The following is a 25,872-nucleotide window of genomic DNA, read 5'->3' as shown; positions in this document are numbered from 1 at the left end:
TTAACAGATAAATTGTAAATATCATTAACATATTAATGTCACATAATGTAGACGATAATAATTTGTTTTAAAAGACGAGATACTAACTCTACAAGGTAGCTTATTTTATTTACTTTTTTAGCATGGGAAGATAAATATATATGTAAATAACTAAAGATGTTTCAACTATCTTTAAGCTTCATTTCGAGCAGAACATTTTACTAGAACTAGCAATAATTTCTACTTGCTTCTACTATCCTGTGAAACTTACCTGCATATGAAAGCTAAAGATGCTTTTTTAGCTTACGTTGGTTTTTCTGATGGTAGTAAATTTAATATGACTGATTTTCTGCTCTAGTTTCTTTATGTGTTTGTTCTATAAGCAGAAAATACAGCAAAATAACTTTAAGGTGATTCTATTTTGGAATTGTCTTTTAAGTCACATATTGAATTTTATTTAATTTTAAGTAGTGTTCTCAAACTGTATCATTCATAAGTCTCAGTAATTTGATAAACCAATATCTTTTAACTAAATCGATTTATTTTCAGACAATGTCATTTCAAATCTCATACGTGAATGCAGTTCTCAAAAAAATTTATCATAGAAAAGCAATTTACTGTTACCTGAGTCTGATTTATTTCATGGAACTCTTTTGGGTTTGGAAAAGCAATTAGAATGAAAGTGTGTGTCCATGCATTCCATCTGGATATTTGTATTGCACAGAAATTGTCACGAAGGCAGAAATACAGGTTTATATAATAATCATAATTGAAAATTACTAGATGCAATATTGTTTATCCCTTACTTAAAGATAATATATGCTATAAGTATTTAATGGATGAAACTGTGAGTGTTACATAAGTACTAGACCATTATTGATACATCTTACTATTGATTCATTTTCTTTCAAATATGGTAATATAAATCAGACCCAATTCAAGTCAAGAGATATTTATTAAACAACTACTGTTTTGTGAAAACATTTTTCAAACATATAAGACACTCTTTAAACATATGATTCTACACAGACACAAATTTGGATATAGTCATACAGCCAATACCTAGTTAGAATCTTCAATGTGTCAGGCTGTATGTTTAGTATTGATATTGGTATTAAGAACATCAATAATATGATCCTTGTTCTTAGGGAACTTACAATCTGGGAAATTTCTTTCTTTCAAAAAGCTAAAGGAATTTGCTGGACTAGAAAAAATTTAATGAATATTTAGCTATGAAATAAGATATTTATAATCCATTAACACTTGTTATGATTTAACTTTTGAATCCTAGTAAATATGGGATATAGCCTGTCTTCATGTCACCTATCAGCTAACATAAATTACATTTGTTATGAGAAAAAAAATTTGCTTTTTTACTTTCAGCTTGGCTAAATGGCATACAATGTAACAAACCATTGACTACTTATTTTACTGACTACTTACTTGAACAACATTTATTTGGATTTTTCCTTTGATAGTTACCTGTAATATTATTTGTCATTTACTGTAAGAGCAACTGGGAAACTTAGATTTATAAAGTTTAGCTTAACAGATTTAAACCACTGATCTCTTATTCTTCTAGGACTTTAGAAATTTAAATTCTAATGAATAAAATATTATATATTTACCATTTGTATTATATGGAACAAATATATATATATAGAGAGAGAACAAATGAAGATCATAAAATATTTTTATTATACAAACACTATGGGAAATTATTTAATAATTTAATTTAAATTTTACTACAAGTCTATTAGACCAATATTTCTCACACATTAAAGTACACATAAATCATTAGGGGATCTTTTTAAACTGCAGTTTCCTGAGTTCAACTCCCAATGATTTTTATCTAATAAATTTGGAGGCCTGCTGTTAATCTGGATTTCTTCCTCTCAGGTGATACTGATGCATAGACTATGGTTTGAGGAATATTACACTAGACTAAAACTTTTCATTAGATCATAATCTATTTGGGAGCCTTGTCATCTGGTATTTTTCTTCTCTAAGCTTCATGTTTTAACCAAGAAGAGCAGCTGAGATACAGGAATGTTTACATCAANATATATATAGTCAGAGACACTATGTTGATTCTACTTAAACTTAAGTTTGTATTGTAATATTATTAAAAGTATTAATTTAAAAAACCAATCTACTCGTACATTTAGAGCTATATCTACTAAGAAGAGTTTTAAAATATTACTCAAGGAGCATGAAGGAATATACAATACAGGAAACAGTCTCTGCTTGAACTTCCAAAAACAAAGTGTCTCTTGTAAAATATAAACATAGATGCTGCATTTTACAGTTATTAATCAGAATACCCTTGTTAAAAGAAGCAGGAAACATGGAAAGAGTGACTTTGTATAGCCCTTTTGGTTATTTTGCCATGTAAGTAGGAAATATTCTGCAGAATATTCTCGGAGGAAATAAGGATTTCCATAAAACTCATTTGAAGAAGATTTAGTACTCTACAAAAATTTTTTTAAGAAATAAATTAGTGCAAAAACAAAACACATAATACTATGGGAATTTATATGATTCTTGATACAAAAAGTCAGCTGGGTAAAGAACTTTTTACTTACTCAAAAGTTAACTTATATCACTATACAGTTTCTAAGTGGTTGTTTTGTTTTGTTTTGTTTTGTTTGGTGAGGAAGAAATGGGTCTTAAAACAGAAGTCATTAAATAGGATATATAGTTAGTTGTCAGTGAATTTGTAGAAAATTAAGACAAAGTTCAAACATTATTGGTAAGCTTTTTTGACATCAAAATACTTTAGAAGATGTCCAGATATTATTTTGACTTTTGTTTTAGAGGATTCTACTTTACAATTATTACCAGGATACCAGTATACAGAGTGAACAAATACAGTTAAAAACACAACATACAGAACTCAGCATTAACAAGGCTTATTTCTCTGGGTATGCTGTAACTTATGAATCACTATAAATTTATTAGGGTTTTTTTTTTTTTGCCTCTCCTTTGTCTTCTACCCAAAACATTCTTCTGTTCTATGGTTTTTTGTTCTGTTTTACAGTTTTTGAATATAGAAAGTCATCTTAGTAATACATACTTTGCTCTACTAGCCTAATATGCTTTGTCCTTTTAATTTAAAAAAAATAGAGGCTAAAATCTCTGAGTAATGAAATTCAGATCTTGTTGTTCTCTATTCTCATTGGTGACCTACCTAGTTACCTTTACAATGGATATGAAAACTAAAAGAAAAACTATATTATAACACAGAGATGTTTCATTTAATAGATGTCTAAGTGTGTCTGTCAATTTCCTGGTATTTCTGACAACCAATGTAGGAAAACTATAAAACTGAAGTGATTTTGAGCCTGACTTCCACTCTAAATTCTGTTTAATGATACATTTTTACCAAAAACAAAAACAAAGACACTAATGTTTTCAAATGATATCTGAGTGCTTTTATTTTAAAAATGGGATAGTTATTAGAAAAGTATGTCAAAGTAAATGGGGTATCAAAGATCAAAGAAGGTATCAAATATAACAAATATATCTGTGTTACCACAGTCCTGGATTTGAATCAGACATGCAATTTATTATCTATACCTATAGGAGACAATTATTCAGGAAGCCTTGGAAATTTATCCTGTCCATGTTACTTGTATGTCATGCACCAGTGTGTCTGAGCATGATCAACTACCTAGAGGTCCTGTACCTGATTACTAGTGGAGTTGTTTTCGTTTTTCATAACGAAAACATTAGTTCATATCTTCCTGGTGTCAGAAAGTTTTCTTGCTACAAATCCCCTGAAGCATTTCAACACCCCCTGGGTAAAAGCTACATATATTCCATATATAAATGGTCTAAAATACTAGTACAATTAATGTATGAGCTATACATAGTAAAAATAAATGTTACACTTATGGTATCAAATGTTAAACGTGAACCATGATATATTCTATTCAATTTTGGCAAAAGAAAATGGAAGACTGAACAAACCAGTTAAGCTGATAACAAGAGTACAGTTAGTACTCTTAATATATTCATTCTTTGAAAGACCCCAGACTTTTCGTGGGTGGAGGAAAGTTTTTATAGAGCAGAGAAAAGGAAAGGGTGTCAATTTCACACACCAATGTCATGTCTTCTTTCAGTCAACTGCTAAAGTGAATTCCAGATTTATTTCCTATGCTCATTATTTACTATTTCTTCTTTTTCTTTCTCTTAACTTTTACTGTAGACTGACACATTCATCAGACTTGTAGATGGCCAATATCCATATGTTCTTACTATGCATCAATTACATCAAAATATTAGACAAAATTATTAGAAGGCTTATAGTTTGTCTCTTAACTTTTGGTTTGAGAAATAGTAAAGAGAGAGAGAGAGAGAGAGAGAGAGATGTTCTGTGAAGGTTTTTATTTTCTTTATCCCCATCCCTAATTTTTATACAAAGCTCCTTATTAAGTTCAACTTCTATGCACTCAAAGACAGCAATAACCGAGGATTTACAAAATCATCTCTTCTTAGGGAAGTGGCATCATTCATACATATTTCAGAAACGCTTCAATAGATTCGTGTCATTAGCTCTATGATCGTTTTAGTAAACTATTGAGAATTATATGCTATATTTTTGCATGTAATAAAGTACATTTAATTTATAAATTTTCTTTCATCATGACTTGTCACGCCAATTACTCTTATCACTGACTAACTTACATGCTTCATTTTGGTTTGCTTTGCTATTTTTGATAATTGTTGCCATAATTTTATGTGTGAGCAGATTGGTCATCTTTCTGGTTGACAAAACATGACATGTCATTTGACTTTGTTAATAATCCTGGGCCAAGAACTGAAATATTTTATAACAAAACCTTAAGATATCAGACATTAAATGAGTAATATTATTAATTGAAAAATATAATGAAACTCTACAACTCTGTATGAAAATACGTTTTAATATTTCTGATAAATTTGTAGTAATGTGTATAATGCATTTCACTTTTTAATTGTGGAAGGAATTTCAACATGGTTTGGAAGCTATTTGCAATGTTTTATTTCTTATGATTTTAGAATAGGAAGTTCAACAAGAATAGGAAGACATAGTATTTAAATTAAAGGAATCTAATTTTTATTCTGTTGACTTACTAATAAGCCTCTTGATTTTAGTCAAATCCATTATTTAACAGAATGTCAAAAAAAATTTTGTTATTTTTGAATAACAACTGAGTGTAAGAATGTGTTGTCTCAGAGTGTTTACTCCCAGCGGTAATCCTTTTCGACTGAGAAGGTCATTGGGGAATTAGGATCTGAGCTGCTATTAGACTAAACACTTTATCTATTTTTACAGTATGTTTTATTTGTTGTGATCACGGTGACTGCTCAGATAACATGTCTCCATTTTTATGCTTTGCTTAAACATCTCTGTGTCACCTTCTCTACAGAATGTCAGTGGCTGAGCAATCATAAATGGAGGAATAAAAATTTTCAAACTATCAGACATAGTATTAGTGACTGTAAAAGACTATGTTTGAACTTAGTGATATAAATCAGAGTAAGCAATAGAAGGCAGAAGAAACTTCATTAGCTAGTGCTTATCTGGCCTAAGATTTATACACATGGGTGGTCAAGCTGAATGTTAATATCAGACGTCCAAGATCTGGTAGAAGGTCACAGCAAATGCGTAGGCTGGTCACATTAGATAAGGAAAAGAATGAGGAAAGCAAGGTAGAAGATGTGTCATCTCTTCTGTTCTTTCTCCAACTAGTTTTTTTGTCAGTATTTTTGTGAAACTTGAACAAAAACACTCCGTTATTTCCTGAATCAGCTTGATTTCATGAGTCAGCTTCCATCATTGCAAAAGAAAATGATCATTTTCCATGCTACTAAATCTTTCGTCACGGGTCCGCATTTTGAAAACTCAAGAAACTATGCTTCAGTGTACTCATGACCAGAAAAAAATATTTATAATCAAGGCTTTAATTTAAAATAAACATAACTTTTTTGTTCTCCCAATGACACTTGGTAAAAATTTGCCTGGAAATAGTGTATATTGCAAACGCCATGCCCCCATGGTTTTGTCCTGTTAGTTACAACCCTATTTTTTGGTATCTGTCTTTGGAACTATTTTGTTACTTTGAAAAATGGCCATTTTAAGAGTTTGGTTGAAAATGATGTTAGTGGTCAGTCTGACATATAATAATATGATTGTTATGATAAAAAATAAGTCTAGACAACTAAACACAGATTTGAAGAAATCCAATGAAAAATAAGTTATTTCTTCTTAATAATCAAAGCTATTTTAATGGTATAGTACCTTTAATAGTTGGTTTAAGGACACATCTGAGATTTTTTTTTCTCCTACTTTGAGCAATAAAAAAACGTATGTAGTGCAACCACAATTACTTTCAACTTCGTGTTAAACTAGTCCATGCATTAAAAATGTATACGCTACGTCTTTCCCTTGAGGGAACGATTATAAATTAGGGTTTAGTTCTGTGTGGCACCTTAAATTCCTCAAGAAATCACTTGTTACTAGATTTTTCCCCCAACTTATGGGCTTCTAACCCTGCAGGATGAGGAAGCAGCTGCCTGGCACCTCGATGTTTTGCTATTTTCCAGCTCCCCCATGCTGTGCACTTCTGTTGCAATATTCTGAGAAAAAGTAAAAAGAATCAGCCCAAGAATGTGCCCACCTATCCAGTTGCTTTGAGGAAAAAGTCAGCCGTCTTCCAACTCCCAATCTCCCCATCCCATCACTTCTGTAGTTATTAGTAAAGAGGGTGGGGCATCCTCCAACAGTTCAGAAAATTAGCTTCTAAGGGGGAGACAAAAAAAACAAAACAAAACAAAACAGCTTGGACTTTTCACTGTTTGGAGAAATAAAGTTTCTGAATATTTTCTGTTTGTAACTATACTATAAGCATCATTAGCATAAGAATTCATGTCAGGTTTTAATGCAACGGAGTTACATATTTGCTCATTAAATTAAAAAAACATTACTCTCTTACACACAGGTTAGTTATCACCTATCTTTTAATATTGTTGAGTATTGTCACTGATAGAAATATTAGAAAAAAAATAGAAAAACACATGGGCATAAAAGATAACACATGTCAAAGCAGAAAGGTTAAAGTAAGGAGACTCTTTTTTTTTCTTAATATTTTATTTATTTCTGAGAGGGAGAGAGAGAGAGAGAATGAGCAGGGGAGGGTCAGAGAGAGACGGAGGCACAGAATCTGAAACAGGCTCCAGGCTCTGAGCTAGCTGTCAGCACAGAGCCCAACGCGGGGCTCAAACCCACAAACCGTGAGCTCATGACCTGAGCTGAAGTTGGACGCTTAACCGACTGATCCACCCAGGCGTCCCAGGAGACTCTTAAAAAAGGGAGAAAAAAAATCAGTATTTAACAAACAAGAGTCATGTTCTAATCTTCTGACATGTTGCTCATCATGTGTCTCTCTCTGACAGATTTTTCAGCATAGCTCCTGATGAATTCAAAACATGATATTTAAACTAAGTCAAGTCCAAACCATTTTGAACTACATAGGTTCCAAACAACTTAGGCTAGCAGTTATGGCCTTCCATAATGTGCCCCTGATTTTATCATGTTCCTTATGCAGAATTCTCCACCTAAATTTCTTTTATCTCTGTCTTCACAAATACAAATTGTATCTGAGTTTCAAAGCTCAAGTGCCTCTTGTAACACTGAGATATTCTTGCTTCTTGAAATTTTCGTTGTATTTTTCTCTGCCCTAACTATACTCAGTGGAGTGGGGAAAAGACAGAAGGTGGAGAATATTGTTTATTTCTCTGAATATTTATAGGAATTTTACATCTTCTAGAGCTGAATTGTGCTAAACTGTTGAATTGCTTTTATTGACTTACTTCTATATTAGACTATAAACATTTTAAGATGATGTTCAAGTATGATAAATCTTTCTATTACTGAGGGAGTGGGGGTAATGGGTTAAGTAGGTGATGGATATTGAGGAGTGGCCTTGTTTTGACAAGCACTGGGTGATATACGGGATTGTTGCTTCACTATATCATACATCTGAAACCAATATAACACTGTAAATTAACTAACTGGAATTAAAACAAAAACTTAAAAAAAAACCTTCCTATTACTCAGTGATCATACCCTGTATTGCTCATGGTAAGTGTCCATTCGATGTATAGTAATCACACAGCATATTTTTGAAAAATAACAAGTAAATCTTTATTTCTTAAATATCTTATTTTAATAAATATTCACAATTTTTATTCCCTTAGCATTTCTTTTGAACTATTGTGATAATTTTTCAACTTGCCTGAGGAGGGTGATAGTTTTCCCATCAATGTAGTCCCTCCCTTTCTTACCAATTTAAGGATCATTGTGGTCAATGATACCTTGGGTATGTTGGGTGGAGTAAAATGGAGAATCTTTATGGAAAATTATAGAATCTATATTTAAGGTATCTTATCTAAAATTCACTGTTATTTTATGGATTAATAAAATGGAATTTTTAAAATTATGATTATCAAAGTAAGTTTAGTACTGTGTTTATCACAAATGACAATTCGTCCCTCAAATCTTCCATCACCAATAGGGGAAAGAGATGGAGACAGAACCACCTCTCGAGGTCATATGTAATTGACACTAAATGGAAAAAAAAAGGTTGTTGATGATAACATCAGGCATTTTATGAGGTTCTATTCTGTACTATGTAGTGGGATATGAATGAAACTCTACCAACTTCAATAAAACTAATGCATTTGTCACCAACAATTTCTGTTACATTTATTAAGGTACCTTGGGTTTTATTAGGACTCAAAACTGTCCTTTAGTTCTGTCCTGTCATGTGTGGTAGCCATTGTTGATGATCTCACCCCCCATTCTTTCTGGCTAAAGGAATTGCAGTGTTTGTGCTGGAGTTTGTCAGATATTTGAACAATTATCTCCAGAGAATGAACTCCTTGTGCTCATGATTGCTTTAGGGATGGTTATATGACCCAACATGGCAAAATATAAGGGAAATTTGTACTGGCAGAGAAACTTCTGCAAAATATCTATCTATTTCAGAAAGAGAGAAATGCTATGTAAGCTGTCTCACCATACTTCATCTCACACCTCTTTCTTCGTTTGAGATATTTTTATATATGGCTTAGAGATGATAGAAGCCATTTTGTGATCATGAGGAGAGGGGTAAGGGCTCTGTGGAGAAGTTGACCCAGATTCCTGACATTATTGAACCACAGAACAAACTCTGGATCTTCTGACCTATGTATAGCTATTGTGTTGTGATAATAAATTTTTTATACTTAAAACTTACTTTAAAATAACTATTCTGTTGTTTTCAGGAGAAACATAATTGACACAAATAGTAATTTTAATATGGCTACATTGTCATATAAATGATCATTGCACTAAGGAGTATTTAATACTACTTGAAATAATCTGTAGCCTCTTGGCAATAGGGTGATTAACCTTTAGAAACAATTTCTACTGTAATACAAATAAGATATGAAGCCTTTAAAATACCGAAGCCAAATAAAACAAATGCTAGTTGATATCTATGCCACAGAGGCCACTCAACCAAGAGAGGGGACTGGCTCTTTACTGCCATTTTCAATAACACCTCAGGCTCAGTAGGCATGTCATCCACCTACCAAGTTATTAGTAATGATGAGTTGCCAAAAAAAATGTGTCAGTTCACAGATAGGTAGCTTCCCAACCTCTGGTATCTGTTTTCTCACATTGCCTGACCATTACACCATGCCACATTTTAGTTTTATATTACAGAATAACTCCACTTGTGTTACCAGTGTTAAAGACTGAGGACTGAAGGGGTCTTGAGGAACAAGGTCTTGTAAGACTTTTCATTTAAGCAGATGAGTGATATCACAGAAAAGATGAAAACTTTTTGTCTCAGATTAGAATTTATTGTTAAAGATTTGAGTGTTTCAGATCGCTTAAAGGAGCCGTCACAAAATAAAGGTAGTGAGTGGACATGGATGCAAGGAAGCCAAAAATAATAAAATGGGATTTAAAATTGTGTTCAGGAAAGGACTTTGAGTATGATTCCTGTATATGGAAGAGGTTGAAAAAAGTGAATCACATATACCATTTAAAATTTTTAAGTTATGATCAGTGCACAGGTAGATGCAAAGATAGGGAAACAAGTCCCAAGTTTTCTTCACCTAGTTTCCCCCAGTGGTAACATTTGCATAATTGTAGTACAGGATCAACACCAGGATTCTGACCCTGGTACCATGTGTATGTGTGTAGTTCTGTATCACTTCATCACAGGTAGAGATCACCACTGCAGTCAAGATCGCCAGCTATTCCGTCACCACAGATCTCCCTCATGTCACCCCTTTACAGTCACACTCATATAGTATTTTCTTTTCCAGCTCTAGGACTCTGCTTTCCAACTCCATAATCCTGTAATTTCAAAAATTTTATAAAAATGGAATCCTGTGGTATGTCACCATGGATTTTCTTCTTAAGGATGCTTAGAACACTTCTCTGGAAATTCATCCAGTAAATTCTGGACATTAATATAATTCCTTTAGTTGCCCAGTATCATTTCATTGTATGGATGTACCACTATCCATAGATCTGTTTAACCCTTTGCTTACTGAAGAACATTAGAGTTGTTTCAAGTTTTTGGAAAAACTGTTTGGGCTGTTATGAAAAAAGGTGTCTTAATCATTCATCTACAAATTTTTCTATAAATGTACCTTTTAATTTCTCTGGCATAAATGTCCAGAAATGCAAGTGCTGGGCCAAATGGAGGGTTCATGTTTAGTTTTTAAAGAAACTGGCAAACTGTTCTGCAGATGTGCTGTACAATTTTGCATAACTCAATGTTGTTTCAATTTGCATTTCCCTGATGATTAGCGGTGCTGAGCACCTTCATGTACCTGCTGCCCATTTTTATATCTTATTTGCAAAAAAGTATATTCAAGTCCTCTGCTAATGTTTAGTAAGATTTTTTTATCTTGCTTATTGAGTTGTTTGTGTTTCACATTTTGGATACTAGCCCCTTATCAGAATAATGGCTTGCAAATATTTTCTCCCATTCTAATGGTTGTCTTTTCATTTAAAAAAAACTGTTTATTTTTTTACTTTGATGTAGTCCCTCTTGCTTATTTTTGCTTTGTCGCATGCATTTATGGTGTTATGCCAAAAACATGCTTGAGAAGAATGTGTATTTTGCTACTGTTGGATGGCATGTTCTGAGAATATCTACTAGGACCATTTGTTATAAAATATAGTCCAGTATTTCCTTACCTGATTTTATGTCTGCATGGTCTATCCATGTTTAAAATGGTATATTGAAGTCCCTTATTATTATTGTATTGTTGTCAGTTACTTCCTTCAGATCTGTAAGTATTTATTTAAAAAATTTTAGGTCCATCAATGTTGGATGGTTATATACTTACAATCATTATAGACTCTTAAAGAATCAACACTTTTATTATTCTACAACAACCTTTTTGTCTCTTGTTAGTTTTTGACTTGACATCTACTTTTATGTACTTTTAGCTACCCCTGCTCTCTTTTGGTTTCCATTTGCTCAAAATATCCTTTTCCAAGGCTTCATTCACTTTAAGCCTCAGTATGTCCTTGCAACTGAAGTGGGTCTCTTACAGGCAGAATGTAGTCCGATACTGTTTGTTTGTTTTTCTTTTCTTTTTTTCCATTCAGCCACTCTACGTTCTTTGACTGGGGAATTTAAGCCTTTTACATTTAAAGTAAATATTGATAGGTAAGGACTTAGTATTGCCTTTTCGTTTATTGTTCTCTGGGTGTTTTAGTTTCCTCCGTTCTCTGTGAATTGACAATTTTCCATAGTGGTATACTTTGATTCCCTTCTTATCTTGTGTTGTATCTACTGTAAGCTTTTCTTCTTTGCTCTTACCGTGAAGTTTACTGAGAATATTGTATAGATACAACAATCTGTTTTAACCTGATAATAACTTTAACTTTGTATAAAAAAATTTTACTTTTTCATTCCCCACACACACATTTTATGTTTTTGATGTCACAATATATCCCTTTATATCGTGTTTTCATTAACAAATTGTCTTAACTATAGCCATTTCTAAAGCATTAGTCCTTCAACTTTTATACTAATGTTACGTGGTTAACATCAGTTTTTTTATAGTATTAGAATATTCTGAATCTGACTATATACTTGCCTTTATGATCTTGCTGCTTATTTTCATGTATTCATGTTACTAGGTAGCATCATTTGTTTCAGTTCAAAAAATTCCTTTTAACATTTCTCTTAAGCCAGGTGTAGTGGTGGTGAACTTTCTCCACTTTGTTTCTTAGGGACAGTCTTTGTCTCATCTTCATTTTCAGAAGGATTGAGTCAAGTATTCTTGGTTTGCAGATTTGTTCTTTTAGCACTTTGAATATTATACCCCATTCTTTCCTGGCCTACAAGTTCTCTGCTGGGATATGCACTGAGCTGATAGCCTTATTGGTTTTCCTATGTATGAGATAAAAAAAAATTTTTCTGGTGCTTTTTGTTTTTTAGTTCTCAGTGTGGCTTTGATTTCAGATAATATTACTATAATGTATCTTGAGGAAGATTGTTTCAAAGTGAAATTTAGGCAGCACCTATTAGCTTTAAAACTTGGATGTCCAAATCTCTTCTTAGGTTTGAGAAATTCTCAGCCATTCCTTCTTTCAAAAAATTATTTATTGTTATTAATTTTCTAAAATTTAATATTATGTTTAACATGTAGTCAACATACAGTGTTATATTCATTTCGGCTATACAATATAGTGATTCAACAATTCTATACATTGTTCAGTGCTCATGATTTTAAGTGTACTCTTAATGCCCTTCACCTATTTCAGCCATCACCCCACCCCCCCACCTCTTCTCTGGTAACCATCACTTTGTTTTCTATAGTTAAGAGTCTGGTTTTTGGTTTTTCCCTCTGATCTTCCTTGTTCATTTATTTTGTTTCTTAAATTCCACATATGAATGAAATCACATAGTATTTGTCGTTCTCTGACTGACTTATTTCACTTAGCATTGTACTTTCTAGATCAATCTATGTTGTTGCAAATGGCAAGATTTCATTCCTTTTAATGGCTGAATAATAGTCCATGGTGTATTTGTGCTTGTGTGTGTGTGTGTGTGTGTGTGTGTGACACCTCTTCCTTCTTCACTCATCTATGGATGGACATTGGACTGCTTCCATAGTTTGGCAATTGTAAATAATGCTGCAAGAAACATAGTGATGCATACATCATTTTGAATTAGTATTTTCATGTTCTTTGGGTAAATACCCAGGAGTGAAACTATTTTCCACAGTGGCCACACCAGTTTGCATTTCTACCAACAACAGTACACCAGGGTTCTTTTTTCTCTTCATCCTTTCTAACACTTTTTTTACTTATCTTTTTTATTTTAGCCATTCTGACAGGTGTGAGGTGATAGCTCATTGTGGTTTTGACTTGCATTTCCCTGATGATGAGAGATGTTAAGCATCTTTTCGTGTTTCTGTTGGACATCTGTATATCTTCTTTGGAGAAATGTCTGTTCATATCTACTGCTCATTTTTAATTAATTATTTTTGTTTGGGGGTGTTGAATTGTGTAAGTTCTTTGTATATTTTAGATACTAATCCTTTATCTAATATGTCTTTTGAAAATATTTTCTTCCTTTCAGTAGTTTATCTTTTGGTTTTGTCGATTGGTTCTTTCACTTTGGTGCAGAAGCTTTTTATTTTGATGTACTACTAATTGCTTTAGTTTCCCTGGCCTCAGGAAACATATCTAGAAAAATGTTGCCTTGGTCGATGTCAGATAAATTACTGCCTGTGCTGTCTTCAGGGATTTTTATGATTTCAGATCTCACATTTAGGTCCTTAATCCGATTTAAATTTATTTTGTGTATAATTTAAGAAAATGGTCCAGTTTCATTTTTTGCATGTAGCTGTCCAGTTTCCCCCAATATCATTTGTTGGAGAGATTGCCTTTTTTCCTATTCCATATTATTGCCTCCTTTGTCAAAGATTAATTGACCATGTAATTGTGAGTTTGTTTATGGGCTCTCTTTTCTGTTCCAATGATCTAGGTTTCTATTCTTGTGCCAGTACTTCTTTCTCTCTCTTTCTCTCCCCCCATCTCTTTTTTTAATGTTAATTTTTGAGAAAGAGAAACAGAGCCTGAGTTGGGTAGGGGCAGAGAGAAAGGGAGACACAGAATCCAAAGTGAGTTCCAGGCTCTGAGCTGTCAGCACAGAGCTTGAATCTAGGTTTGAACCTGTGAACTCTGAGATCATAACCTGAGACAAAGTTACTTTGTACTTTGTACAAAGTTACTTTGTACAAAGTGTCCTTAAGTACAAAGGACACTTAACTGACTGAGTCACCCAGGTACCCCTATTTTTTAAAATTTTTGTAGTGTCTTTATCTGGATTTGGTATCAAGATAATGGTGGCTTCTTAGAATGAATTTGGAAACTCTTCATCCTCTTGTAATTTTTTTTTTTTTTTTGGAATAGTGTGAGAAAAATCGAAATTAACTCTTCTTTAGTGTTTGGTAGAATTCACTTGTGATGTCATCTGGTCTTGGACTTTTGTTCGTTGGGTGCTTTTTGATTACTGATTCAATGTCATTGCTGGTAATCAATCTGTTCAAATTTTCTATTTATTCCTGACTCAGTTTTGAGAGGTTATATGTTTTTTAGAAATTTATCTATTTCTTCTATATTGTCCAATTTGTTGGTGTATAATTTTTCATAATATTCTCTTAAATCCTTTTATATTTTTGTGGTGTTGGTTTGTTAGTTTTTCTTCTTTCATTTCTTATTTTGTTTATTGAAACTTCTCTCTCTCTCTTTTCCCGAAGAAACAGCTCCCGGTTTCATCAATCTGTTATATTGCCTTTTTCAGTTTATATATTGTTTATTTCTGCTCTAATCTTTATTATTTCCTTTCTTCTACTGATTGGAGTTTTGTCTGTTCCTCTCTTCTAGGTCTTTTAGGTGTATAGTTGGGTTATTTATTTGAAAATTTTCTTATTTCTTGTAGTAGGCCTGTATCGATATATGCTTCTCTCGTAGGACCACTTCTGCTGCATCTCAAAGATTTTGGACCAAATGTTTTCATTTTCATTTGTCTTCATGTATTTTTTGATTTCTTATTTGATTGGTTGGTTGACCCATTCATTGTTTATTGACATATTATTTAACCTACATATATTCGTGCTCTAAATTTTTTCTTGTTGATTACTAGTTTCTTAGTGTAGTGATCAGCAAAGATGAATGGTGTAACTTCAGTCTTTTTGAATTTGTTGAGGACTATTTTTGTTGCCTAATATGTGATCTATTCTAGAGATGTTTCATATGCATCTGAAAAGAATGTGTATATTGCTACCCAAGCTTTCTTTTCACTTTCATTTGCATGATAAATTCTTTTCATTCCTTTACATTCAATGTGCAGGTGCTTTACTTCTGAAGTTAATCTCTTATAGATAACATATAGATGGGTCTTGCTTTTCTAACCATTCTGCAAACCTATGTTTTTTGATTGGAACATTTAGTCCATTTAAATTCAAAGTATTATTAGATATGCATTTATTGCTATTTTGTTACTTGTTTTATGGTTATGTTTATAGTTCTAATTTTTTCTTCTCTTGCTCCCTTATGTTTTATTGAATTCTTCTAGTGATATACTTGGATTCCTTCTCTTTATTTTTTGTATATCTATTACTGGCTTTTAATTTGTGGTTGTCATTCAGTTTGCATATAACATATTCTGCATAGAGCACTCTATATTAAGTTGATCGTCACTTAAGTTTGAACTCATTCTTTACTCCTCCCCATTACACATTTTAGTTGTGTGGTGTCATACATTTCATCCTTTTATATTGTGAATCCCTTGGCTAATTTTTATAGATATATTTATTTTTACTGCTTTTGTGTTTTCTATTTTTGTAACTCCTACTTATGATCTCTCCTTTCCACTCATGTTCCCCTTTAAAATTTCTTTTAGGGCTGGTTAGTGGTCTGAATTCCTTTAACTTTTGTTTGGGAAATTCTTTATTTTTCTTTTAATTCTTCTTTTTTCTTTTCTTTTCTTTTCTTTTGAAAGAGAGAGAGAAAAAGAGAGAGACAGAGCATGTATGCACGCACAAGTCGGGAAGGGGCAGAGACAGGAAGAGAGAGAATCCCAAGAAGCCTCTGCATGGTCATCACATAGCCTAATGTGGGGGGTCGATCCCACAAACTGTGAGATCATGACCTGGGACAAAATCAGGAGTTGGATGTCTAACCGACTCTGCTACTCAGGTGCCTATCCTTCAATATTTGATGATAGCCTTGTTGGAGACAGTATTCTCAGCTGATAATTTTTTTTCTTTCAGTACTTTGAATACTTTAAGACACTCTCTTCTGGATTGCAAAATTTCTGCTGAAAACTCAACAGATAGCTTTATAGGGTTCACTGTGTATGTAACTTATTTATTTTCCATTGCTGCTTTTAAAATTCTTTGTCATGACTTTTTGCCATTTTAATTACTATATGTTTTGGTGTGAACTTCCTTGGGTTGATTTTGTTGGGAGCTCTCTGTGTTTTCTGGATCTAGGTATCTGTTTCCTTCCTCAGATTTGGTAAGTTTTCAGCTATTATTTCTTTAAATAAATTTTCTACGCCCTTTTCACTCTCTCCTCCCTCTAGGATCCCATAATGTGAATGTTATTATGCTTGATGGTGTCTGTAAGTCTCCTAAGCCTATTCTCATTTTTTAATTACTTTTTCTCTTACCTGTTCAGCTTGATTGCTTTCTATTACTCTATCCTCCAGATCATGGATTAATTCTTATGCTTCCTCTAGTCTACTATTGTTCCCTCTAGTGTTTATTTAATTTCAGTTATTGAGTTTTTCATCTCATCTCATCTCACTGTATATTTCCAGTGAATATCTTTATGATTATTACTTTAAATTCTCTATCAGGCATATTACTTATCTCCATTTCATTTATATTTATTGCTATAACTTTGTTCTGTTCTTTCATTTTGGACATATCCCTCTGCCTCCTCATTTTGTCTAACTCTGTCTGTGTTAGGAAAGTCATATGTGTCTCCTGCTCTTGAAAATAGTGACCTTATAAAGAAGAGGTCCTTTAGTGTTCTGCAGTGCAATGTACCCTAGTCATCAGAACCTGGAGCTTTAGGGACGTCACCTATGCCTACTGTTGTGATTGAAGTACATTTGCCTTCAGTCCAATTATTTGCAATGCCTCTCTTTTCCTGTTGTGGGCAGTATCTGGACGCTGTGTTGTTAGTGGGACAATGTGGGGCACATTTGGGCTTGAGTTCAGTTAGACCAGTTACTTTCCAGAGATGTGAGTGACTGTGCCAAACTGTAAAGCACTTTCCCTGTGTTGTGCCCTGAGAATATTTCATTGGTGGGCAGGGTTTGCAATCAGACCAGATTCCTGTCCCCAGTACACTGTTGGGGCAGCATTCAGATTGCCGCATGGTCATTTTCCCTTCTCCCGGTGACTGGAGTCACTTTGGAGTATTGCTTGCCTGTGTCAGAGCTGCTTGCACACTGCCAGTCTCGTGCTGCCACTCTGGATGGGCTCAGCCAATGTTACATCAGAGGGAACAGGTCTGCAAGAAAACACAGGAGTAAGGTGTGAAGTGCTATCAAGGTGTGTGAAAGTCTAGTGTGGGTAGAAACATGGAGCTGCTTTAGAAAACTCCTTCAAAAGGGTTGGAGGGGGTTGGTCTATAAAATAACTCTGGGGTGGGGTGTGCGGTGCCAGTAAGGTCCTATGGTCCACTGTGGGAGGGGACCTGCAACTGCTCAAAACTCCTGCCAAAACCAGCCAGGTTGGAAATGGCGGATCCACAGAAGTATGTGGGGGCAGGAGTCAGTGTTAGCACGTTAGGTAGAGATGGTAGTCACTGTGCTGGTTCCCACAGTACTTCATGTGCCTAGGTGGGAGGCTGGGGGAAGGAAACTGTGACTGCTAGCTCCTTTTTTCCTGGAAAGTCTCCCAAGGATGCTTGCCTCTCCAGCACATACTGTGATATTAGTAAAAAAGAAAAAATATATATATATATATATATTTCTTGTATACTTAAGGTATTTTTCAACCTTCTTATATGATGTATCTTCTGGGGGCTGTTTGTTATGCTGGCTCTTTAAGGATATGGACTCAGTTGGGGCACCTTAGTGGCTCAGTCGGTTGAACGTCTGACTTCGGCTCAGGTCATGATTTCATGGTTCGTGGGTTCAAGCCCCGTGTCAGGCTCTGTGCTGACAGCTAGCTTAGAGCCAGCTTCAGATTCTGTGTCTCCCTCTCTCTCTGACCCTCCCCTGCTCACGCCATCTTTCTCTCTCAGAAGTAAATTTAAAAAAAAAAAAAAGGATATGGACTCAGTTTCCTCTTGTCCTCCTCTCTCCCAGAAGTCAGCCCAATGATTTTTATATTCTGGGTTTTAAGTCCTGCTGATCTTAAGAACTCTCTGATTTTGAAAGCCAACATTTTGTGGAGATTTGTCTTCCCTGTGTGTTCCTTATACCTGGGCTGTCTGGTGTGAAGGTCTATTTTGTTCCCCACTCCACAACTGAGATGTCCCTCCCTTGTGTGGACAGTCCTGTGGGTTCGTTTAGCTTTGGAACTCTCTCTGTCCTTCTTACCTTCTTTGGTGTGGCCTCTTCTCCACATTTAGCTGTGAAAAAAGTGTTCTTTAAGTCTTCAGGTTGTTTTCTGGGTGGTTTACACTGATATTGGGTGTTATCTAGTCATATGCATGGGATGAGGTGAGCTTATGTTCCTCCTACTGAGCCATCTTCCCTGGAAGACCGCAGCTATTATTTCTTTAAATACACTTTCTGGGAAAAGGAGACAGAGTCCACTGAGAAAACAACCTTATAGGTGTGTGAGTGCAAACTGGGGAAGATAAAAACGGGCCAGGACCATACACATGGAGGGAGGGGAGGGAGCCCCTTTTGCGGGGAGCCATGGTGAGTTGAGGGGAAAAGAAAGAGAGGCTGAAACTGCTCATAGAACTGTCCCTGGAGAAGAGAAAAACCTCAGCTTGGGACAGAGAGTGATCTGGGTTTTAGCTGTGGTGCTGACTTTGGGCTGGGTGCCCTGGTCCCAGGCCGCACCAGGAGAAACTGCTCTGCTGCTCTCCTAGCTGCTGTGGAGGGATAGCTGCCTGCCTGAAATAACTCCGCTGCTCTTCCTGGCTGGATCCCCAGCAGGGAAGCTGCCAGCTTGAAACTGCTCGAAATGACTCTGCCTGCGGGTTTATACTTCAGGCGATATCATAAAGCACATGAACTAAGATCTGGAAAGGAGGTGTGGCTTGGGACACAGAACATGGCCCACCTTGGCTACACCCGGGGCACAGAGTGATTGGACCTAAAAGAATGATTTGCTACACTCAGTTCCAGAAGGGACTGTGGCACCTCCATTTTCTCCCCACAACCTCCAAAGCAAGACCTCAGGAGGTGGTCCCCTGGGATGCAGTGGAGGCTAAGACCTGCCTACCCCAAACCATGCCTGTCCCTGCTAGAGAGCTGCTTTTTTTTTTTTTAACTGGAGACTGGGGCAAGACCAACATGGATGCACTGCTGTGATTAATTCTAGATCAATTCTTTCTATTCATATATATTTTCCTTTGTCTCATTCGTATACCTCCCCTCTGCTGGACTGGGTACCCTGGTCATTGGTTTGCTTAAACAGTCACATTTAAACTATTCTCTAGATGTATATTCTAAACCTCCACCGCTACCTTTCTATCTCTCTCTCTCCGGAGTAATCAGACTATATAGTTTCTCTGAGTAACATTATCTTTGTTTCTTTCTCCTCGCCTCCTACTATATTCTCCTCTTTCTCTCTGAATTAAGCCTCTTAGTCTCTCTGTCTGGTCATTGTCCACTTTCGCTTTCTCCCTGCCCTGTCATTTCTCTCTTTGTATATGCTCTTCCATCAACACTGCATACACCCTGCTCTTTATTTGTTGCTGGGAATTCTGGTTTTATGTTTTTAGACTGTTCTTTGTCTTTTGGGCTTTTCCTTTTTTCTTCTCTTTTCTTTTTTTCTTTTTTCTTTTTATTATTTTTTCATCATTTTCTTCTTCTTTTTTTTTATCTTTTTCTTTTTCCCTTTCAGTTTGCTTGTTTGTTGGATCTGTCTGTGCATTTGTGTGCCTTTGTTCCCTGTGTGTTTGTCTGTTTTCTTTTCCAGGACTACCTCAAGAAACAAGCCAAAGTACACATGGTAGAGAGTCGCAAATAGCACTATGAGTAGGGAAATAAAATAACCAAAGTCTCAACAAGAGAGACTAAGAGACACCATTAAAAGAATATTTCCTGAACGGACAGCCCTGGACATTCAATAACCTTCTTTAATACAGCAATACTTACAGGTGCAGAGTGCATAACAAGCTTTTAAAACTAACAAGAGACAGAAAGCTAGCCAAAATGATGAAGCAGAAGAAATCTCCTCTAAAGAAATTCTAAGAAGAAATGACAGCTAAAGAACTGCTCAAAACAGATATTAGCAACATAACTGACCAGGAATTTAGAACAATAGTCATAAAATTAATCACTGGGCTTGAAAAAGGTATGGAAGACATTAGAGAAACTATTGCTACAAAGACTATGGAGCTTAAAAATAGTTGTGATGAATTAAAAAATGCTATAAATGAGATGCATAATAAAATGGAGGCGCCCAATGACAGATTGAAGAGGCATAGAGAAGAATAGGTGAATTAAAAGACACAATTATAGAAAAAGAGGAAGCTGAGAAAAAGAGAGATAAACTGATCCAGGAACACGAAAGGAGAATTCGAGAGCTGAGTGATTCAATCCAACTTATCAATTATCCATATCATAGGAATTCCAAAAGAGGAAGAAAGAGGGAAGGGCGCTGAAGGAGTCCTTGAACAAATGATAGCAGAGAACTTCCCAAATTTGGGGAAGGAAACAGGCATTGNAATATGGAAACAAATGAAAATGAAAATACAATTCAAACTCTATACGATGCAGCAAAGGCAGTCTTAAGAGGATAGTACATTGCACTTCAGACCTATTTCAAGAAATTACAAAAAGTGCAAGTACAAAACCTAACAGCGCTCCCAAGGAGGTTACTAGAAGGACCAAGGAGATTACTTCTTGTTACTAGAAGGACAGTAACAAAAGCATCCCAAACCCAGTAGGAGAAGAGAAATAATAAAAATCAGGCCAGAAATAAACAATATAGAATCNGCTGGAATTCCTAGCATAAGCGATCAGACAACAAAAGGAAATAAAAGGCATCAGGATTGGCAAAGAAGAGGGGTGCCCAGGTGGTTCAGTTGGTTAAGCATCTGACTTTGGCTCAGGTCATGATCTCATAGTTAGTGGGTTCGAATCCCACGTTGGGCTCTGTGCTGACAGCTAGCTCAGAGCTTGGAGCTTGCTTCATATTCTGTATCTCCCTCTCTCTCTGACTTTCCCCTGATCACGCTGTGTTTCTCTCTCTCAGAAATAAATAAAACATTTAAACAAAATTTTTTTAAAGAATTGGCAAAGAAGAAGTGAAACTTTCACTTTTCACAGATGACATGATACTCGACATAAAAAACACAACAGACTTCAGAGGAAGCCTACTAGAAATTATCAATGAATTCAGCAAAGTTGCAGGGTACAAAATCAATGTACAGAAATTGGTTGCATTTTTATACACCAATAATGAAGCAACAGAAAGAGAAATCAAGAAACTGATCCTGTTCACAATTGCACAAAAAAACCTTTAAATACATAGGAATAAACCTAACCAAAGATATGAGACATGTATGATGAAAACTATAGAAAACTTATGAAGGAAATTGATGAAGACACAAAGAAATGGAAAAACATTCCATGCTCATGGGTCAGAAGNATACAGGAGTGCTGATGCATAGGAGCACATGGACCCCAATGTTCAAAGCAGCACTCTCCACAATAGCCAAAACATGGAAAGAGCCTAGGTCCATCAATGGACTAATGGATCAAGATATGGTTTATCTATACAATGGAATACTAAATGACAATGAGAAAGAATGAAATCTGGCCATGTGTAGCAACATGGAAGGAACTTGAGGGTGTTATGCTGAGCGAAATAAGTCGTCAGGCAGAGAAGGACAGATACCATATGTTTGTATATATAGGTGGATTAGGAGGAATTTAAAGGAAGACCATGGGGGAAGAGAAGGGGAAAAACAGTTGGGGAGAGGGAGGGAGGCAAACCATGAGAGACTCTTGAACACTGAGAATAAACTGAGAGCTGATGGAGGTGGGGGAGAGGGGAAGGGGGTTACGGGCAAAGAGGAGGGCATTTGTTGGGATGAGCACTGGGTGTTATATGGAAACCAACTTGACAATAAACTATTTAAGAAAAAATAGTTAAATATGTCAGATTATATTTGTAAGTAACAAATATAAATTTGAAAAATAATATAATCTGTATAAAAATAATAATTTAAATTATGAAAAAGTAAAAAATAAATAAATACACTTTCTGCCTCTTTCCTCCTCTCTTCTCTGTCTGAGACTCCCGTAATGAGCAGCTTTGTTTTTGTAATGGTGTCTCTGACTGGATAATTTCTGACTGGTTTTGAGACCAGTGATTATTCTGTGTTGTCCAATCTGCTGTTGAATCTTTGTATAGAATTCTTCAGTTCAATCCGTTTATTCTTCTACCTCAAAATTCCTTTTATTAAAAATGTTTCTTTCTCTTTTTGAACTTCTCATTTTGTTCTTTTATCATTTTGCTGATATCATAAAATGTTTTATCTGTGTTATCTTGCATTTTTCTTAGCACCATTAGAACAATTATTTTTAATTCTTTTTCTGGCAATTCCTGGATCTCCATTTCTTTGGGGCCAGTTACTGGAGATATTTCATATTCTTTTCATGGAGTCATGTTTCCCTGATTCTTTGTGATCTCTGCAGCTTTGCAGGAGGTATCCATGCATTTTAAGAAGCAGTTACCTATTTCATACTTATGGACTTACTTCAGTAGGGAAAGCTCTTCACCTGTGGGTTGAGGTGAAGTTCATGTTCACTATGCTTAGTGGAGGCCACTAAATGTAGGAACAAGTAACAGGACCAGGTCAGACAGACATTGTGGCTTGTTGCCCTAGACCATTTAGATCCACTGGACCAACAACTGTGTGGCCCTAGGAAAATGCTGTGGGGGACCCACAGAAATGCAAGGGCTGTTGAGGTGCCTCTAGGTCAGGCAGCTGGGGATCAGGGCAAGCAGTAGTACTGGCTGCAGTCAGTAGGTATGTATAAGCTCAGCCACAGGGACCAGCTGCGTGTTTGTGTAGTAAGAGGGACTTGCTGCAAACACATATATAGTAGTGAGAACTAGAGCAGGCAGCAAGGGCTGGAGCAAACTGTGGGTGCAATTGGAGAAGCCCTGGTTGTCAGTGTGCGCTACCATGCCTTCCGGGTCTCATAATGGGAGCATAGCAGTAAAGGTAAGTGACAGGAGTCAGAGTAGGGCTAGGCAGGTGCACAGCTGAAGGGACAAGCTGCAGGTGGGTGTAGGACAGGCCAATGACAAAAAGAGCAAAATATGGGTGAAATCTCTAGGGGGTCTCTGGTGGCTGTGCAGCCCGTTGATTTCTTCAGTGGCAAAAACTGCTGATGTCATCTTCAGAGCATGTCATTAAGACCCCTGTCACTCTGACTGCATAACTGACACTGGTAGCCCCTGTTTTTCTTCCTTGTTCCTGATCCTATGTATATGTCTCAGCTTTGCCACTCTGTGGGTGGGATGAAACCAAAGTCAATACCTTGTGAGGCGCCCCTAACAGCTGGGGAAGCTGCTCATTTACCCAGCCCGTCCTTTCCCAATGACAAGAGCTCTTTCACTGGGGACTTCCCTCTTTTGCAGCGCATAGGCTTGGCCTCGGAGATGGGATGGTACAAAGAAAATTTTGTGCTGTTATTCTCAGGGGTTTTTGTTGTTGTTGTTGGTTTTTGGGGTTTTTTTGTTTTTGTTTTTTGTTCTAGTGTATTGCTGAAGCTTCCTAAGTGGACTCTGGAGCTCTCCCAGAGCTGATTTTGTTTCTTTATAGATATCTAAGTATTGACCTTTGTGGAAGAATGTAGGCTGAGGTCTCCTATTTTGCCATCTTGGTAACATCCTTCTCCTCTAGGCATTTCTAATGGAACTTCTACCTCTATTTGGGCTATTGCCGTTGTTATAAGTGTCATTTTGGGGCTGAAGTTGTTAAGAAATAGGCCTACCTGCCTCATTCTTACTTACTCATTAAATAGCAACTTGAAGAAACATGGATAATGGAGAGAAGATTTGGAAAGAACCTGACTTCTTGAATCACCTCATAGAACTTTGCTTACTGAAAATCTACATTGATTTCAATAAGTGAGAAAGAAAATTCCACTGGGGTTTATCTGCTGGAACAATCATCATTATTCCATTACAGGACCCACAGAAACTATTACAGATAGTAGCCATATAATCTCACAATTCTCATATTTTTGTGATGAATCTGAAGCTCCAGGAAGTGGATAGACATAGCAAAATCGAGACTATAACTTAGCTTTCACAAAGTCTAATGTTTTCCTTTTCTGTTACCTTAAATTGTTTTTATAAAGTTAAGGAAAATTTCTTATTCCAAAGCAGACAGCAGAATATTGTAAATACTATGAACATTCAACACATTTTTATCTACCAAGTGAGCTAAGGTGTAAGTAAATTTGTGTGAATGGTACATAAACACAAGTAGCTACATAAACACAGTAGAATTTTCTTGAGTGTGGCCACAAAATGTATTATCATACTCTCTAGAAGAAAAACACAAATCACGATTATTGTCTATCTAGATGTTACAGGGCATACCAACTGATAAAACTGCAGTGAGGGAAGACCTCAACAGCTGTGTTCTCTGAAGGGTGATCCTTGCCTATTTAAGGAAGAATAGAACCCAATGTTGAAATAGTTTATCTCCTTACCAGTCCTTAAATATGTATGAAGGGGACGTGTTTGTTTTGATATATTGGATTAATTGTGTTAATATTTAAATAGTTCCTCTTTTATTCCTAAAGTAATGCTACGTTAATATGTGAAACATTACATCACCTTTGGTCATATTGTTTTAGTCTATTTGGCTGCAGGCTTAGTGTGACAGTCTTGCATCAATTTACATACTGAAGATTATTTTTTGCTGCTGAAGGGAAATTTCATGTTTAAGTATAAGTTTTTTTGCAAGGAATAAGAGAAAATTGTTAGGATCCATAGATTTCAAATGACTGTTGGATATGAAATATTTTGGTATGTCTAAAGATTCTTCATTTTGATTAAGCAATACATATCAGCTTCTTCTTAATTATAAGAGATCATCATTATACTAACAAAGATTGAAAATTGATGTTCTCAAACTCTTTCAGGATTAGTACTATTTTAACAATTTTCTACCAGAAAGTTAAACCCAGCAGTATTATTCCTGTGCCTTTTCATAACCTTTAAATTTATTTTTTGAAGTATAACTAATATACAGTTTTATATTAGTTTCAGGTGTACAATATAGAGATTCAACATTTGTATACATTGCCCAGTGCTCATCATGTTAAGTGCACTCGTAATCCTCTTTATCTATCTTAACCTTTTATCATGAATAAAACTTCTGTATTTGACTTTTATTATGGAAAATTTCAAGTATATACAAAAGTATAATGAATAGTGTAACTAACCTCAATTATCAATTCTTGTCCAATATTGTTTGGCTTGTATCCCCACCCATTTTTGTCTCCCCATACTAATTTGAAGTAAATCCCATATGTCATAAAGGTTCCTTAAATCAATGGTGTAAGTAACATTAGGATTATGGCAAATAACAAAGACTATCAATCAGAAGAAAGTTAAAAAAATATATATGTATATCCTCCACAA

The sequence above is a fragment of the Crocuta crocuta genome, unplaced genomic scaffold (assembly GCF_008692635.1).
Source record: "Crocuta crocuta isolate KB4526 unplaced genomic scaffold, BGI_CrCroc_1.0 scaffold115, whole genome shotgun sequence".
Taxonomy (NCBI): domain Eukaryota; kingdom Metazoa; phylum Chordata; class Mammalia; order Carnivora; family Hyaenidae; genus Crocuta; species Crocuta crocuta.
This window is presented reverse-complemented; position numbering follows the sequence as displayed.